The 17,720-nt window shown below is 39.9% G+C and overlaps 1 protein-coding gene across 12 annotated transcripts in view; it reads right to left on the bottom strand.

The window, feature by feature from the left end:
• Window positions 1-8,014, bottom strand: part of LOC109902069 (DNA-binding protein SATB1-like) — a 53,124-nt gene extending 45,110 nt beyond the window's left edge. For all 12 annotated transcript variants that reach the window (XM_031786717.1, XM_031786719.1, XM_031786721.1 and 9 more), the window contains exon 1: window positions 7,773-8,014. The gene's annotated coding sequence lies outside the window, so the exon portion shown is untranslated. The remainder of the gene's footprint in view (window positions 1-7,772) is intronic.
• Between the last annotated feature and the right edge of the window lie 9,706 nt (window positions 8,015-17,720).

The raw sequence follows: 17,720 nt of genomic DNA, 5'->3' as shown, positions 1-17,720 counted from the left end.
ATCACCTGTAATAGCAGGGTCAAGGTTTTATATAACACATTGGGAAAATTCAAAGCCAAATACATAAAATGTTTTTTTTTATCAAAATGGTTTTTGAGAGACTACACATGACGCTTGCTGTACATTTGGTTGGGTGTACATTTTCATATCTGTCAGAGTGGGCATGGACATAGAAATAACAGCGAATGCGAGCTATAGTCGGGCAAATTGTTATCTGCCGTGACGCAAGCAGCCGCTGTCATTTCCACTGTGATTGTGGGAGACCATCAGAGAGCATTGATAACCCTGCCAGCCAGGTTCTGGCACTGCCAACAGGTGCTGCCACTGCCAGCGACGTTGGCACAAACATGGCTGTGAAAACCCTCTGACATCCAGAAGGGCACAGATTTGCACTGACTGCACCACTGAATCAACAGTACTGATTATCAATTAACATATAGGTTTTTGTATCAGAGAGAGAAAAAAATAGTTTTCACACTGAAAGGACTCTATCAATACCAGCTGATTACAAACACACTATTGTGATAGATTTACCAGGGCCACGGCATATGTGTTATTACATGTTTGTAAGAGATGGGTGATGTTATAGCTGAGCTCCTTAGTATGAAGCAGAGGTTTGGCATGCACATCTTCAATAAAATGTACATGTATGTAAACATGTAACGATGTAAACATAATGGATGTCTTTAAAGATGTATCTCTGTTAAATAGTGTAATACTTGAGCCATATGATTTAGTTACAATACAAAGCTTGTATCAAGATTCATAGCCATAAACAGTAGGCAAATCACATGCACCTGGCCTTTATAAGTAAGATAAGAAGTCGAAAATGGCAATCAGAAATCGATTTCACTATCATTTTACAACACCTACTCATGATCCCTTCTATTGCACTATCCCCTTTGCCATCTTTTGCACCACCATAATATATAACCTTACAAATGTTATTGCCATATTGTAGCCCCTTCTTTGACCCTCACTATACCATCACATAGAACGATCATGAAGCCCCTTGTTAAATAATGGAGAGAAAATAAGTACGAGGTCAGTTTTAACAACCAGTTGATAATCTACTCTTTAACATGTCAAGATCCTGCAAAAGAAAGCGGCATGAGCGAACGCAGCAATGTTAGCTTAGCGTCTCGGACGGCGTGGCTTCTTTGTTGTCCCAGACGCCGAACGTGTCATCACATACAGTATGTAGGTGTTGTGATATCGTCATGCTCACTACTTTAATGGGCATTAATACGATTATTTGGATTATCTAATACAAATTAGTCTGTCTGCATCTTAGCCGTGTGTGAATACTAACAGCATGGGGTAATGCTGTCAGTGCAGATCTCAGCTGGCTGTGTAGGATCTGGGATATATGAAAGCACACAAAAAAGAAGGCACTAATAAGCCAATGAGGTATTCAATCATCTGTGTATTATTAATATTGGTGTGCTGATGTCAAAACATGATTATAGTACATGCACAAATTCCCTCTCCACTAATGAGATATTGTTTATACAGTAGTAGGTATTTGCAAGTGTGTTTGCATTGAGAGTGTGTAGACAGCAAACCAATTACCAAAGTCACATGGAAACTTGAAGAGGATAGTGTCCGGTGCAAATTGTTTTAGTTGAAGGGACATTTCCAGCAGTACTGCATGGTGTGCCACATATACAAATAAACTATTACTAAAAAGACATCAGTGAGAAACTGAGATATCCTTTTAGTACTCAGTCGTTAAGCAGTGAACCTGAATATGAAAGATATTCCATATCAGCAATGGATAGTGTTCTTTAAACTGAACGAGTTGTAGGCTCTCTATTTGGCCCTCATAGTCAGTATGGTTTTTAATTAAAAGTGAAAGAAAGTAAATAATTTTTTTAAAATTCTGATTTGGCAGTGTTGTGTCGTCATCGGAGAAAGAGAGTGTGATTCAAATGAACATCTTAAAGTTTCCTAAGTGCTTAATTCTTTTATAATCACATGAATGTCCAAAGTAGAACCGGACGACGTCCCTGCCCACTTACTGGAAGACCTTTTCACTTTCCTCTGAACAGGCCTCACAGTATGCGTCAAGTCGTAGACGCCGGCATCAAAGAGTAACAGAAATGAGACGGTGACGATTTAGAGAAGCCGCATGCTCTTACAAAATATACTATTTGCCACACAGAACGGAACTCTGACGCCCACCACTAGTACGATGTGTGGTGTGCACTGTACAACTCCCCCCACACACGGAAACACAGGTTTCTCGGTATCCGAGATTGAGCTGGTCTCAGCTCTGTGTCTGTCTGGGCCTATATGCATCATAAGGTCAAGATCGCTGTCCCGAGCCTCAGCAGCCGTAGCGACAGTGGTGCCACGACGACGACCGGGCCAAGATTAACACAGGGCCAGAGCTGGCCTCATTTTAATCTGCCCACAGGAATCTTTATTAATGATTCAAAACAAATGATTGTGTCCCCGAGGCTGGTGAGAGGACCCTGTATCAGCTTGTTTATCCCCCTTCGCTTTTATCGAATTATAAAACAAATTAGTCATAGAACAATTAACTAGCATCAGTTTCAGGGCCTTGGAAATTACTTTTCTGTCACTGGTTGCAGGGCCAGTGCTCATCACATGACTGAATAATTTGAACTCTAATTTCTGCCTCGTGGATTGCAACATATCAACAATTAATAGCTAGAGAGACAGGGTTGTGTGTTTCGGGAAACGACACTGAAGATGGCTTTGTCCACACTTTGATGTTGAGCTACACAGTGAAGAGGGAGGCTAAAGATGGTGCAAAGGATGCCATATACTCTGCTGTGGGGAATACTTGAAAGGACAAAACTATGATTGGTGCAGGAGAACTCTTAAGAGTGTTAAGTGAATGTGGGCAGGTGAAACAAATGTTTACTACGCCCAGTACACAGAAAGGCTACTGAGCCAACCATTCCATAGGCCTGGGTGGGAGCATTGGATAAGGAGTGCCAACATGTCAATGCAGTTGTATCTACATATTTTCCTCTGCACATTTAATCTGCAGTCAAAGGATGCATCATCCACCACTGTACAAAACATTTGACAAGGGAATGGTTGAGGTTGTGTTTGTGTGTACAAGAGAATACAGTATCGGTTGAATTTGTTTCATCGGAGTATGTGGGTGGGTATTAACAACCTGATCTTAGCAGGATGCAAATTCCACCAAAGCACTCGGTTCCTTTTTTGTTGTATTATCTGAACAAAGGATTCAGGAAAACCTACACAGATCGGATAATGACAAGCATAAAAATAAAACACAATCACATTTTTTCAAGAAATCAAAACACATGTTGGGCCTGAAATAAGGTGATTTGAATTATAAAAAGTTCAAGGTATCAGTCAACATGTATTTCAAATTGTGTTTGTTATTGTGCAGTGAAGCATGCAAACAATTGCTATTAAATTTTTTACAGAATTGTCATTTTGCCAAACCGTGACAGAATCGACATGACAGACTTTGGTTATTTATCTCTGTGGAAAGACAGCCTCCCCATTCAACCAAACAGTGCTGATTGTGAGGACCAGAAACAATGCAAGCTTTTATCGTTAAGCCAAGGAATCTGGATCAACAGTATGCAAAGCATATGCCAAAATAAATTGTTTTCAACATGCTGGGACAACATATCCCCCTTTTAAAGGAGTCTCAGATCATGGCCAAATGTGCTGTAACTCTGCAGTTGCATACAAGTGCGCATCCAGGGTGGTATGTCTGCAATTGTCAGGCCTTTTTACATTTTTGACACTGAGCCATGGAATGTGCAAACAATCCCTATTAAGACACAGACCTTTTACCAAAACTGGTTGCAGCATGTCATCAAAAAGTCTCAGATTCATTGTTACCTTTGTTCTCTATTAGCAATCATAACAGACCTATTTCAGAGGAGGTGGAATCCCCAAAGAGCCACACATCAAAAAACGAGACAGGCCTCTTATTTACTGGCGACAGTCTAATAAATGCATTTGCTGGCAGCTAAACAGGTATTTACTCTGCTCCTTACCACAGGTATAATTTCACTGTTTGCTGAGCTGTTATTTCTACACTGCTAATTATCGAGGGTGGTAAAGACGATTAATGGTTTTACCCTAGATATCAGTCTCAGCCCAGCGAGACACAACCCAACTCTAGACTCTCCAAGTACTTTGCTGTATGAATTTTAATAGCGTAGAGATCTTCGTAGGAGGTATTTTGAACAAGCCCCAAACTCTTTTAGCTACACCCTAACCTGAAGCCATCGTTTAGTCTCAAATGTCTGGAGGTTCTACCATTTAACATCCACATCATTTTCTCTTCTTCTTCAAAAACAAGCTACCACTGCAAGGAGCTTGAGTGAATAATTCAGTTTCAAACGTCAGTGTTGTTCAGTGTCATTGAGACATCATTGTGTGTTTTTTGAGGAGAGGTAGCAAAGAGGAAACCTCTATGATGTACTGTACTGCCTAATTGGTCTCTTAGGGTCAGGACATGAACTGAAGACGTTGTTTCCTCTCGCCCACCTATTATGTACGTTAGTATCTATTACTATGTACTTCCAACCCTACATCCCTTACCACAACTGCTGTTCAACGGCTGTGGGGACCTCATCTGAAAGAGCACTATGAGCTGCACACCCTACTCCTGTCTTCTGTACTGTATGTTAAGAGCAGCAGCCAACGTTCAGCTGAGCCTGCAATGCCTCCGCTCCCTCAGAATCTTCTGCTCCCGTATGCTAGAGCGACCTGACAAATGAAGTGGCAATTATTGGAGATGTGAGGCAAACGTGCCACCAGGATGACAAGGGTGGAGAGGAGAGGGAGAGATCCCCTAGCTGTGTTTCTAACAGTTCTCAAACAGTCGGTTGATTTCCTGCTATTACAGAGCTGTCAATAACAAAGGCGGACACTACTTTCACTTTGGTGCCTTGACAAATTTAACCTGACTTTTGATAACCTCAAATACATCTATAGGCAAAGACAGACAGTTAAAAGTCTCTGTATTTCTTCTGCCTTATGGTCATTATTACATGTCAAAGGAATTTGCAAAAGGGTATGAGAACATGAAATTATGGCACACTGATAGGCTTCTTCAGGGCATCACTATTGGATCTGTGTCCTGTTAGGTATCTGGACTGTTAGCACTGTCCTTGCCATCTGACTTGTGTTGTTCCTGTCAAATAAGGTTAAGTAACAGGTTTGTGTGTGTGTGTGTGTGTGTGTGTGTGTGTGTGTGTGTGTGTGTGTGTGTGTGTGTGTGTGTGTGTGTGTGTGTGTGTGTGTGTGTGTGTGTGTGTGTGTGTGTGTGTGTGTGTGTGTGTGTGTGTGTGTGCCACTTTCACAACGGCTAGCTAAGTGTTAAGACTGGTTTTAGTAAGCAGAAAGTGAGACTGAGAGGGCTAACAGCAGCGCTCAACGTTCAACGTTCAGTCTTTCATCTTAATCAGGACTTACAAGAAGTGACACGGTCGCTAAGACAGGAAAAGGGCTGTGACATTGTTCTGTGAAATAGTGACCAGATTAACTACAACAGCTCCTCAAACTGTGAGAGATTTGACAGGATACAATCACCTCTACTAAAACCATAACCTGGTTTTCTTCAGCTTGTGCCACACTCTCAGCATACAGGACTATCACACTCTCAGCATACAGGACTATCACACTCTCAGCATACAGGACTATCACACTCTCAGCATACAGGACTATCACACTCTCAGCATACAGGACTATCAGACTCTTAGCATACAGGACTATCACACTCTCAGCATACAGGACTATCACACTCTCAGCATACAGGACTATCACACTCTCAGTATACAGGACTATCACACTCTCAGCATACAGGACTATCACACTCTCAGCATACAGGACTATCACACTCTCAGCATACAGGACTATCACACTCTCAGCATACAGGACTATCATACTCTCAGCATACAGTCAGCAGTGGAAAGAAAAATATTTACACTCTAGATTTGTCGAATCAACTTCTTCTATAACATATTCCATAGGCTTATTAGGCTAGTTAGAAATATTAGACATTCAAACTTTACCTCCTGTAAAAGAATACTTAAAACTTAACTATAAGATTACTTAAAATGTAACTATGGTAAATGGAATTCTCCATAACATGCTGTTTTTACCTGATGTCCCTGTGGAATAATTGTTTTAATAAATGCATCTTTTCCATATTGAATGATTTATTAATATTAGCTGAAATAAAGATACCATGACATTTTTCAGGGCTGAGACAATAGACAGCTTGTTTACCTATCGGGGATCAGTGAATCAGATCAGATTAATCTAAGTCAGCAGCAATGCTAGTGATTATGGCATGTCAAGAATCCAAGCCGTACTGAGATATGTGAAAGAGACTGTCTGTCGTGAACCTGAACAAAACCACAACACACCTATGCCCACACAATCTCACAATGGGACACTACAACTTCCCATAACATGCCCTTATACACACACTCATCTGGATCTTTCTAAAAACACTGTATCAGCACAATTACAAAAACCTCAATTAGACAAAAAATCAAGGCCATCATTACTATTTTTACCCAATATGCTCACTATCAGTTGAAAAAAACATGTTGTCAACGCAAGACACTGCAAATGGGGATATTCATTATGTCCGCAATCCACTTTATTTCTTCATTTACTATTTGAGTTCCATTAGGCTACAAGGCATTTGATTATGACGCTATTATAAAGCAATTCTTCATGAAGTGCAGTGTTAGATATATAAGTAGTACGGTATAATAACTATGTTCTCTGACTATTAAAGATCACCTATTGTTTGAATCCTGGAAAATGTAAAAATTATCTGGAGAACTATCTTAAACTATATGAATTAGTTGGATTGTGTGAGTTCTGTGTTAAAATAAGCATAAGAGCATAAGCATACATTTGAACGATTATCACTTGACTTCATAAAACACCCATTGGCAAATAAAAAAAAGGGGGGGGGGGGGCTATCATGGCCTGTTGGTATAGGCTAATAGACTACTTAGCCTACTTGTTATTAACACGTGATACAAACTGTCACGTTCGGAAAGTATATAATTCATCTAACAGTATGTAAAACAACTGCCGCGACAAAAAAAAAAAAAACTTTTGTCAAAGACACTGTTATCTATTCCTATATACAGTTGTATAACAATAAAGATGGCTAATGTTTTTCTATTGTGGTTATTCCAAGACTTCACTCAAAACAAATACTGGTCAGGTAATGCATTTTTCTAGCCAAGTTTGCAGGTAGCCTAGGCTACATCACGGAACTGAAAAGATAAGGAAGCACAGAGTTGGTGCGTTCTCTCAAGATGCGCAATATACATGAATCGGTTTAACCTCATTCAAGAGTGCCTATTAAGCCTGGAATATGCCGAGTTATTATTTACAACTGAACTAAACGCGACACAAAAGTATAAACATTTACATAGTATAGCCTATTGTAGTATTTCATCTATAGCATATCATTAAATCATGCACTCAGAACGTAGAGATTGTCTTCTCTAAATAGAAGACATAAATGTGCCAATATTTAGATGCATTTTGGCCTTAAGTCGGTTATCGAGAAAGGGTCTGAAAACTGTTGGTCAACTGACCTAAATGCTTACTGTCAAAGACTACTTCCGTTCATTCAAGGATCACACCTACATTTTTTAAATAGGTGGACATTCCAGTCTGTCGGTAGCTTACAAAATAGCAAATAGCAAAAATAAGTAGGTTCTGTTGAATTGAAAGAGAAAAAATTTATTCAGGAGAAAATGTAACAATACCTTCAAAGTTAGCAGTTACCGTGAAGCCTCTTGTTTTCCATCAAAAAGTTCAGAATTCTAATAGAGTCTGCTCCACCTTGACGGATCCAAAACTGCTCGGACAATTCCGGTTGAGAAAGACACACGAGCTGTCAAAATTGCACTCGCGAAGACTGCGCAAAGCTGAACTTCGGAGAGCCAGAATTGAGCGCAAATGCAAGCAACGTGTGCTGCGAGAGTGTGCTAGATTTGAGTAGCGGCATGAGAGGAGGGTTTCTTTGAAAGGGTGGCAGGTAAACGAACCGCCCCTCCCCGTTTCTGATGCTCAAATCGATGATTTGCCAGCTGTGGCGCAGCTTGTCTCATGCCCCACTTTAGTTTTTACAACGCTCTTCTCCCGGCGCGCTCTCCAGGGTCTCCAGGGAGCTCGACTCGGGAATAGCAGATAGGAGCCGACTGCCAGGAGAGCGTTCACACTCATTCATTTTCATATCTACACGCCACATGTTTGGGTGTCAAGAAAAACGACCGATAATATGAAACATTGCGTGTTCATAAGATAGATTTGTTTGAGGGTGCGCATAGCCTCTTTTTAACAATGGTGCATGGCAAAACAGATCATTATATTGTCCAAACTCTCAAATTGGTCCTGCCGGATAATATAGAACTATATAGGCTTCCTAGGCAGTGGTTTGTAGTGTTGGTATCTAACCTGGCACAACATTAAGTATCAAATCAATTACAGCACCAGCGCCTAACATTTCATCCATGGTTAACCAAACAAGCGATAAAAAAATAACCACTTCATTGTTTCATTTCCATCAATGTCAGTTGAAAAGATAATAAAAACTGCTATACGAGACAAACTTGTTGAAAGGCTTTTGCATTGAAAAGATAACACACACACATATTTAAAAAATAACAGTAATTACATTTACAATGAATAAATTGTAAAAATAACAATAATAATATATAAATAATATAGCCTACTTTCTACGTAAGAAAAATGCCTTTGGCATTCCATATCTACCATTTAAATCACTTAAGACTGCAAGCTGTTGCTTCAGCCATAGTTAATACAGTAGCCGACATTTGCGCATTTATGGCTACTGTATGGCACAATCGAATTGAAAATCGTCTTGTGGTCGATAAGAGTGCCACCAATAAGGCTTTATTAGTCCAAAGCTAAAAAAAAAATACTGAATTAGATTTTCTATATAATTTTACTCAATTAGGTTATTATGCCTGTTTGAAAATGTGTTAACAATTTAACAAAACGCGGTTGGAAGGAGAGGAGAACATTTACATGTATTTAATTTGCTAAAAGTTCATTGCAGTCTATATGATAGCTTTTCTCAAATTTCTACTAAAACAATTTAAATAGGTATTTGCTAAATCCTGTAGGTTCACCTGTATGAATTTGATGTGTTGAAAATATAAATGCAGTGGGTTGAAAACATTTTGCCAATGTGAAAACGTGCGTAATGCTTAGTAAAGTATAGGTAAATAAATGTAGGTAGCTTTGATATGTTTCATAATGTGACTTAAAAATGAGTGACCAAAAGACTAGTCAATGATGGCCATGCACTGCAAAAGGTATGCATGTGTAAACATTCAAACGAACAGAGTGGTTGTATTACATGACCAAACTATGTAGCCTATGGGCAAGAGGACATGGTCATTTAATTGTGTAATTGACTTTTCCTCAGAATGTGTTATCTACTACATTTTTGGAATAAGGCAGAAGGAACGTCAAGTATGATCTAATGAGGACTCTGTTTTTTAATCAAATATGATAGTGGGCTTTTGTTGTTACATCATTTTCTCTCTCTCTCTTAGGTGTGTGTGTGTGTGTGTGCGTGCGTGCGTGCGTGTAGAATACGTTGTCTGGACTAAGTGATTGACGATTTGATCTTTGATTGATTATTTTAACGTGCACACAGAGGTACCAGTAGTTGCAGTTGTGCTGCAATGAGGCGCTGCAGCACAACCATAAATAACTCAACTAAAATCACAGGAGTTGTAGCATAACAATTACTTTACCGGTAGGCCTACTACTTTGTAACAAGTAAGAATGAGTGTAACGTTAACTATTTTAAAATGGTTCTATATGGATGCAGGTTTATTGTAAGGCACAGGAATAAAAACTTCTCAGAAAGGTGTATTTGTTGTGGGTTTGGGAATCCACAAAATACTTTTTGGTTTCATAATGAGTTATATCTGAAATCTACATTTAAAAAAACTCAGTTTCTCTGTATGATTCATTTACTGCACTCTCATGGGAGAATGAAGTGGCTTCCAAAGTTACAGTTAAAAGGACTCGGAGATTTACGATTTTTACTGTTATTTTATGTTTAAGTTTGCATTCTGCCTAAATATTTTTCAAAGATATGGATAACAAACAATTTATGTATTTACTCAAATGTAGACTTACCCTCCCACCTGATTAGTTGCTCAAGCACTGGTATGTTTTTCCAACTTAGGCCACAAGGGGGACTGCTATGACGTTTGCATCAGACAGATGGCAGAAAACTCAGAGGACAGAAACAGAAAAGTGATGACCCTTTCTCCCATAATCCTGATTTCTTACCCATCAGTCAATTCGGGGACATTTTATAAAATTGTTTTGCTTTTCATCTCATTGACCAACAACCACACTTTAAAAACTTTACAAAACTGCTAAATTTAATGGTAATATGTTTACAACTGGAATAACTGTATAATAACTATCTCTATAGAGACATTACACTTTGATAGTTGTGAGTATTGGAGAAGTATTATGGATATTCCAAATAGCAGTGATAATGCATATTATCAACTATTCTACACTGAGCTGTAGTAACATGGAGACCTCTCTTGCTAGGAATATCGTTAAAAGAACTGAGATGTGAGAAGTGAAGTTTACACAAACCATGATCAAGCAACACCATGGGTTGGGTCCACAAAACATTTTAATTGTCTGTGTTTTTCTGAAGACAGTAAAGAGTACTTTGAAGATTACAAGGGTTCAACACTCCAGAATTCATGTTTCCGACCAACTTAATGGCAAGACATCATTGCATTTCCATCAAGTGGGTCTATTTTAATTACAGACTATTTTCGACTGAATGTAATTTGTCTAAAAAAGATGCCTTGAGCCACGAGTCAGACGTCTCGTCTAAATCTGGAATGTGTTTTATTGTTTTGATTTTGTGGTTACTGTTCACTGCTCGCTGGAGTTACTCTCTTTCATAATTAACTTCTCATCACCTTATGCTTAACAAGAATTCCTGAGGAATCCAAACTAGCACTTGTCATCTACTTGTGTTTTCCAGCATTTCATGTTGTTTCTGATAATTTCACCATTTCACAAGGCGTATTGTCTCTATTTTCACCCGTTAGAAATTAAATAGGGAATTTGAGCTCAATCCCCCCCCTACCCTCCCTCCACTGTAGCCTCTACCTCTCCCCAATTCTGTATGTGGCGATGGGACCTTCATGTCTAACTTGATGTGTTCTGCTGTGCTAAACATGCTCACAGCCCAGATGAAACGCTATTCATCCTCATTCATCTGCTCCCTCAAGATGCTACTGTGCTCCGTCAGGGAGGACTTTGAAGTGGAGAACCAAGCAGAACAATAAGCTGACCCACAGAGGCCCTATCCAAACTGCACATGCCTAATATGCCTACTGCACTAATGGTGTGTCAGTCAGTCTGGTTCGCAGTTCTAGGTACTCAGTAAAAGTATTTATCACGTCTGTTTGCCCACTGGTTGTTAATGGCTGCTAAATGTCAGTAAAGTGTATCAAATGTATTTATTTATTGTCCATTTGTTACAGCGAACAACATAAATGTGTCTTCCGCTCTGTTCTAAACCCCCCTGACATCACGCATACAGGTGAGATGAGCAGAGGGTCAAGCTGCAGTGCAGCGCGCCTGGATGGGGAGCGTGTTGTGGGGTAATGGGACCAACGGTAGGGGAATGTCTTGAGGTTGTGAACCCAGCAGCCCTCCAGTTTCCAGATAAATTCTGACTGTTTTTCCTACGCCTGGCCTGGGATTCATACCTGCCACCTTTTGGCCACAGGTCCATCTCCGTAGCCTTTGTGCTAACTACCGACCCAAGTGTATGGCTACACACTCAGTCAGTGAGGTGTCGCTATAACAGAACATTCAACAGTGCATTTCATACCCTTGTCATCCAAATTAGTCTTGTGAGACCATCCTTACAAACCTCGTCTAGTTGAAGCCTGGGCTTCCGAGGCTAAATCCATACTTCCTGTCACCTTTATGCTTCCTGTAAGTGAAAGATGAGAAAAAAAATGATATTTCAGTTTTTACAATCACACAAGCAAATTACATTTACATGTCAAAACATAGTTATTGGTAGGCTACAAGCAGAGTTTACAGTATGCTGAAACATTCCATAGACAAATACAGTAAGTTCCGTTAATTAACTCTCCCAGTAGTTGAACCTTATCTAATCTGCAGCCCTCCACTCCGAGCTGCCTGGTCTGACATGCCTGCCAATACAAAGCATTTGAAGTCCCCACAATGCCCATGTCTGTGTGTTTGACATGCATCTCAGCACGGCGCTCCAGTCACAGCAAGACATCATATCTTCCAGGAGAGTCTATTAGCCATGCTTAATTAAACTAATGTAATTAGACATATCCAAACTCAGACGACTGAATCGTTGATAAGGAAGCGGCCATGAGAGGAGTAGTGTTGCCACATCCCCTGGCTAGACATTAGTAATGGTAGGCCTACCTATTACACAGTAATACGCTCTTCGCTGAGCTTGAGAGCTTGTGCGTGGATAATGTGTCTACTAAGTTTTTCAGATTTTGTAAAACCAACGATGAATATGGGTTGATTGAGCAAGCAATGCTCTATTGTAAACTAGAAAGCTTGTGACTTGCAAATTACATATATTGCTTCAAACATATGTTGGGTGGGCCCAAAGGATGCTGACAATCAATGACTGATGAACACCAAAGAATAATTTCTCTCTATATCATTATTTTGATTTGGTTGGAGCCATTGAGTGTGTGAGTGACTCATTGAGTGTAAGTGAGTCATTGAGGTGTGAGTGAGTCATTGAGTATGAGTGAGTTATTGAGAGTGTGAGTGAGTCATTGAGAGTGTGAGTGGGTCATTGAGAGTGTGAGTGAGTCATTGAGTGAGTGAGTCATTGAATGTGAGTGAGTCATTGTGTGAGTGAGACATTGAGTGTGAGTGAGTCATTGAGATTGTGAGTGAGACATTGTGAGTGTGAGTGAGTCATTGAGTGAGTGAGTGGGTCATTGAGAGTGTGAGTGATTCATTGAGTGAGTGAGTGGAACATTGAGTGTGAGTGAGTCATTGAGTGTGTGAGTGAGTCATTGAGAGTGTGAGTGAGTCATTGAGTATGAGTGAGTTATTGAGAGCGTGAGTGAGTCATTGAGTATGAGTGAGTTATTGAGCGTGTGAGTGAGTCATTGAGAGTGTGAGTGTGTCATTGAGTGAGTGAGTCATTGAATGTGAGTGAGTCATTGTGTGAGTGAGACATTGAGTGTGAGTGAGTCATTGAGATTGTGAGTGAGTCATTGTGAGTGTGAGTGAGTCATTGAGTGAGTGAGTGAGTGAGTGAGTGAGTGAGTGAGTCATTGAGTGTGAGTGAGTCACTGAGTGTGATTGAGTTATTGAGAGTGTGAGTGAGTCACTGAGTGTGTGAGTGAGTCATTGGGTATGAGTGAGTCACTGAGAATGAGTGAGTCATTGAGTATGAGTTAGTCATTGAGTATGAGTTAGTCATTGAGTATGAGTTAGTCATTGAGTATGAGTTAGTCATTGAGTGTGAGGTACTTTAAGCCTAAAAGCCTATGGCCAGTTGTTTTGCTTGAACATGTGACCTAATTTCCCTTGCCCTTAAAGCTATTGAGGGGAAATGAGTCATCACTCAATTCAAATGACTCCCAATTACCAATACATACTGGACTGTGTTACTTACTGTAATTTTTTTTTTAGAATTACAGTACAGTAGTAGTATTCGTACAGTAGCAGTAAAGTACAGCGCATTAGCAGTACAGTGGCAAACAGTATATTGAATATGTCAGAAGTAGCTCTGCAAATTAACAGAGTTCCAAAAAGTAACAGGGGAGCACACTGAGTTCCAATTTGAACTTTCTCTGCCCCTGTATCTCAGGATATGGTGGTTGAAGTCGTTTAACAATGAACTCATTACTAAAGGGCCAGCTAAACTCAAGATATCCAGGGCATTGGATTTTTTCTTAACAATAGTCTTCCTATCCTATCTCAGACCAAAATGAGGACCTTGACTTCTGCCAGGGCATGAAGTAATATGCCCTCATATGTTATTGGGTGACTCGCTATTCAAGCTAATGAGGTCGCCGATATTTCTTCCAATAGTTTACTTACGCAATTATCAAGAGTTACTTTCATTAATGTCATTCTTTTTATTTTGTCAATATGTGAGACAGTAAGAGCATCAATTAAGTGAAGTCACATATGACTAAATATAATGTAGCCTACACTCCAGATGACATGGATCATGTCACTTTGCTCAAATAGTTTGAGAGAGAAGAGTAAGAAGTCTGTGTGGGTAGAGATGGGAGGCGAGTGGAATGTACTGTACTGAGAGATATATTTGCACTATTTTGTTATGTTGAGGAGCCACGTCAAGTTATTCCACATAATTATATAGGAGCGGAATACATGATGTAACCATGGCAACATCTGTAAGCGTCAGGGCACACCTGAGGCCAATCAGGGGTGGGGTAGTGTGACGGGGGGGAGAGGAGGAGTGAGTGAGCATGTCGCAAGTGTCAGCTTCATTAACGCCATCAAAACACTTCAGCCTAGCATTTACGACCTGATTCAATTAACATTTGTCCAAGAACATAAATAATTGAGAGAAAAAATTGCATCCGTGTTAAACTATTTAACAACTTTATAGAGAGTAGACATACACTTATTGACATAAGGAGAGTTCACTGATTTGAATTTATTTCTTGGCATCCATTCTTTCTTTGCTATATCTTTGCTTCCATACCTTGCCCATTGCAATGATGCAACTATCAGCAGTGTAAAACTCCTGTGTAAAACCTTTAAATGTCGCTGCATGTTGATGTAAGGCTTGTGCGATATGTGGCAGGTCATTTCTTCGCGTCCATACTTTGCCTTATTATACGTTATGCCAAACTGTTGTCCTCTAGAATCATACAGAATATGAAACATGAAATGCCAAAGCACTAATAAATGATCCATAACATAGTATTTACAGAGCCTTCAGAAAGTATTTACACCCCACCCCCGTTTTCACTCCTTTTGAATTTAAAATTTATTCAATTTTGATTTTTGGGTCACTGGCCAACACACAATAACCCCGTAATGTTAAAATTGATTTAAAAATAAAAAGTTGAAATGTCTTGAGTCAATAATTATTCAACCCCTTTATTGTGGCAAGCCTAAAGAAGTTCAGGAGTAAAACTTTGCTTTACAAGTCACATAATAAGTTGCATGGACTCACTCTGTGTGCAGTAATAGTGTTTAACATTATTTTTGAATGACTACCTCAAAACAAATACAAAAGGCAGACATTGAATATCCCTTTGAGCATGGTGAAGTTATTAATTACACTTTGGATGGTCTATCAATACACCCAGTCACTACAAAGATACAGGTGTCTTTCCTGACTCAGTTATCGGAGAGGAAGGTAATACCCTCTTAGGGATTTCACCGTGAGGCCAATGCTGCTTTTAAAACAGTTACAGAGTTGAATGGCTGTGACAGGAGAAAACTGAGGATGGATCAACAACATTGTAGTTACTCCACAATACTAACATAATCGACAGAGCGAAAAGAAGGTAACCTGTACAGAATACAAATATTCCAAAACATGCATTCTGGTTTGCAACAAGGTACTAAAGTAATACTGCAAAAAATGTGGCAAAGTAGTATTACTTTCTGTCCTGAATAAAAAGTGTTTGCGGCAAATCCAATACAACACATTACTGAATACCACTCCACATATTTGCAAGCATAGTGGTGGCTGCCTCATGTTATGGATATGCTTGTAATCATTAAGGACTGGGGAGTTTTTCAGGATAAAAAAAGAAACGTAATGGAGCTAAGCACGGGCAAAATCCTAGAGGAAAATGTCTCCTTTCAGCATGACAATAACCTAAAATCCCAGGCCAAGTCTACACTGGAGTTGCTTACCACGAAGACATTGAATGTTCTTGAGTGGCCGAGTTACATTTTTGAGTTAAATCTACTTGAAAATCTATGGCGAGACCTAAAAATGGTTGTCTAGCAATGATCAACAACCAACTTGACAGAGCTTATGGAATTAAGAAAATAATAATAGGCAAATGCTACACAATCCAGGTATGGAAACCTCTTAGAGACTTACCCAGAAAGACTCACAGCTGTAATCCCTGGCAAAGGTGCTTCTACAATATAAGATATTTCTGTATATACAATATATTTCTGTATTTAATCTTCAATACATTTACAAACAGTTCTAAAACCGTGTTTTCACTTCATCATTGTGGGGTATTGTGTGTAGATGGGTGAGAGAAAAAAAACGATTTAATACATTTTAAATTCAGGCTGTAACACAACAAAATGTGTGATAATTCAAGGGGTATCAAAACCTTCTGAAAGCACTGTATTCACATGATCGTTAAGTCAACAGGCAAAGATGAAGGTTTTACACAGGAGTTTCACGCTGATCATATTGCTACATCATTGCACTAGGCCCTGCTGAGTTCCTCAGTCCCACCATCTCCACATTAACACTATCTTGTTCTAGTTTACCCATACAGTAACCCTTCATCCTTCTGTGCCCCAAGTTGCTTCTGACAGCAGCTTAGCCTCCCTCCTCCCTCCTATTAAACCCAACCAGGGGGTGTGGAGGGCCCTCAGGGCATCAGCACGCCCCTCCCCCCGCTCCTGGTTGCCCCCGGTGACGGCGACAGAAGTCTGTAATTGCCACCTCGTCAGACGGCTTCATTAAGACCAGTATTGTCTGTGCAGCTGAACTGCAAAGGATGGAGGGAGACAGCGAGAAGAGGAGAGAGCGAGAGGACCCATAATGCAATTACTGCAATGCTGTGACAGGTGGGGCCCACATCCACCATGTCTATTGGGCCATCGCGCATGCTGGGGAGTACCCGGGTAGACGCGTCATTTTTCACCCCCCTGTCATTAGCTGGTAATGATTGGATTATTTTGCAGATGAATCACGGTATACGTCTTACTCACAAACACTTCCTAGAGATATTAATCAAAACCATCAAGGCAAAGCAGTCGGAGAGAATTAAAATAACAACATGTCTAAATAAAAAATGACAGTAATCTCTCAATGTGTTTGTAACCCCTTGGATATATTCATGTTGAAGTGGCGCAGTCTCGGTTGAATTATTTTGTTACTTGTGACAGTTCTTATGAAATGATATATGTCTCCAAGTAATTAGCTATAAGGATAATACGTCTCACAAAGGAGAAAGCTGTTGCTACTGCAATAAGACAGACAATGAAGAAAATGCAATACTGATAACTCCCTCTGATTCAGTGAGTACATTTAGAATAGAGGTGAAATTGACATAATTGATATACTGTAAAACTAACACTTGCTTTCCATTGTACTTGGTAATGTGACTTTAACTGTCAACTAAGATAGTTGTACTATAATCTAAACCAGGCCTCACTAATGACATGGGTATATTATACACTTCAATCCCACAATGGCAATTATTCTACAGTTAAGTATGGGTCCATTTTAAGCCATCATTGACTGGAACCCTATGACAGAGGGATGTGATGTGAAGGCAGGTGAACTCCCTCTCTCCAGCAGGCCAGCTCCAGTTAACACATTCCCTTCATCCTTTCAAATGACACGTGACTGACATGGCCCTCGGTGGAAGGATATTATAGTCATCCACTGCTCTGGGAAGGATCTGTGGGGCGGTTCAGCCCATGCC

Source organism: Oncorhynchus kisutch, linkage group LG13 (assembly GCF_002021735.2).
Source record: "Oncorhynchus kisutch isolate 150728-3 linkage group LG13, Okis_V2, whole genome shotgun sequence".
NCBI lineage: Eukaryota > Metazoa > Chordata > Actinopteri > Salmoniformes > Salmonidae > Oncorhynchus > Oncorhynchus kisutch.
The sequence above is the reverse complement of the archived record's forward strand: the minus strand, read 5'-3'. Positions and strand labels throughout refer to the sequence as shown.